The sequence below is a fragment of the Tachyglossus aculeatus genome, chromosome 4, assembly GCF_015852505.1.
Source record: "Tachyglossus aculeatus isolate mTacAcu1 chromosome 4, mTacAcu1.pri, whole genome shotgun sequence".
Classification (NCBI taxonomy): domain Eukaryota; kingdom Metazoa; phylum Chordata; class Mammalia; order Monotremata; family Tachyglossidae; genus Tachyglossus; species Tachyglossus aculeatus.
In genome coordinates this window covers 23,063,008-23,065,200 of record NC_052069.1, presented here as the reverse complement: position 1 = coordinate 23,065,200, position 2,193 = coordinate 23,063,008, and the positions used below count along the sequence as shown (strand labels likewise).

At 41.5% G+C, this 2,193-nt stretch overlaps 1 non-coding gene across 1 annotated transcript; it reads right to left on the bottom strand.

The window, feature by feature from the left end:
- Positions 1-392: 392 nt before the first annotated feature.
- Positions 393-530, bottom strand: LOC119927876. The gene has a single exon (XR_005450842.1). It is a non-coding gene; the product is annotated as a small nucleolar RNA SNORA7 (small nucleolar RNA).
- Positions 531-2,193: the final 1,663 nt, after the last annotated feature.

Below are 2,193 nucleotides of genomic sequence, written 5' to 3'. Positions count from 1 at the left end.
TTCCCTGTCCCAATTGCTTCAAAGAATAAGAGGGCTGCACAGCAGCCAAGAAAGAATAATGAATGCACATTGAAATAAGGCACACTGGCAGTTGTTCATAGGGCATCAATGCCACATTTTCAGATTCACACCTCTGCCCTGACACCAGTCTGCCAAAATTGTCTTGTCTTACGCCGTCGAGTTGTTTCCGATCCATAGCGACACCGCAGACACATCTCCCCCATAACGGCCAGCTCTCCATCTGCAATAGTTCTGGTAGTGGATCCATAGAGTTTTCTTGGTTTAAAAAAAATACAGAAGTGGTTTACCATTGCCGCCTTCCGCGCAGTAATCTTGAGTCTCCGCCCTTGACTCTCTTCCATGCCGCTACTGCCCAGCACTGGTAAGTTTTGACTTGTAGCCGATTGCCTTCCAGTTGCTAGCCACTGGCCAAGCTAGTGATGGAATGGGTAGGCCTCTGCTTGACTCTCCCTCCCATAGCCAAAACTGGTAGAGGACTGGAAACTCTCCAGGTGCGACCCTGAGAGGGGCTACCAAAATTAGAGACAAAGAATACTATTGCACTCTCAACTCTGATACCGCAGCCCTTCCTTTGAGCTCCTCGGGCATCACTTCTCTAAGGAGAAAGCTGAGTATGTCTTGGAGGAGTGAGGGAAAAGCTCTAGAGATTAGAGGGATTTTAAAATGAAAGACTCAGACTTGAGGCGCTAGCACGGTCAAGGGTTCAGAGGCCAGAACTGGAAGAGCTGACTGCCACATTTCTCAGTATTAAAGTTTGGTTGCTTTTCAGAAAAGAATCAGTGGTATTTATTGAAATACTGCTGATTTATACTACATTTACATATATATATATATATATATATGCTTATATCTATCTATTATCTATAATATTCATTCATTCAATTGTATTTATTGAGCATTTACTGTGTGCAGAGCACTGTACTAAGCGCTTGGAAAGTACAAATTGGCAACATATAGAGACGGTCCCTACTCAACAGCGGGTTCACAGTCTATATAGTATCTATTATCTATAATATATCTATTATATATTTATATATACTGCATTTTTATATCTACACCACTGATATATTACTACACTACAGGAAGCAACATGGCTTAGTGGAAAGAGCACGGGCTTTGGAGCCAGAGGTCATGGGTTCAAATCCCAGCTCTGCCACGTCTGCTGTGTGACCTTGGGAAAGTCACAACTTCTCTGTGCCTCAGTTACCTCATCTGTAAAATGGGGATAAAGACTGTGAGCCCCACGTGGGACAACCTGATTACTTTGAATCTACCCCAGCACCTAGAACAGTGCTTGGCACATAGTAACATAGCACTTAAATATCAACATTATTATTATTATTGAGCACTTACTATGTGCAGATCGCTGTACTAAGTGCTTGGGAGAGTATACACATTTAAGTCTAAGCAATCTTATGGAAGAAAGGAGTCCCCTCCCCCATGATAAACACCTACAAATTTTGCCTGGGATCTTTCTTCTTCTAATACTGAAAAAATTTCATCGGTGAAGGATGATGCTCAGAATCAAGGTCATACAGCTGTGCTTTTTAAATTCTGTTCAATGAATGTTCTGTAAATGTGTAATTTAACAAATTAATATCCAGACAAAATAAAGCCAGACATACAAGTGATTCACAGCATCAAAAGTTTATAGGTTCCTGAAATACTGGAGTATTTTTTTTTCCTCAGGAACCACTCCAGAAAGAGAATTTAAACAAGTCTGCTATTCTTCTAGGAGATTAATTTCATTGACAAACACTCTCACAATAGCACTCTTCTGGAGAGCAAACAGTTTCCCTTATTCCCATTTTATTACTACTTTCTGTGGCTTCAGGGGTGGGCTTCAGCCTTTTGTTAATGACTCATTGGGAGACACTTTTCTTCTGTTTATAATGGGAATGGTACCTCCTGCTCCTAGTTGAATCCAAAAGAATTACAACTCCCAATGTGACGCTGATAGTATTTCAGTTTAATCCCAGGGCAGGAGTTCAGCCAGGAACAACCATTTCAATTTCTATTTCCGTTTGTTTAGGCTTAAGACTGGCTAGCTCCCACACTCTCTCCCTGGGAACCTGGTGAAACCATTTACACAACACTTCTGGCCAATATGAGGCTAAACGTAATAACATTTAGCCTCATATTGGCCAGAAGTGCCGAACACTCATGAAACCT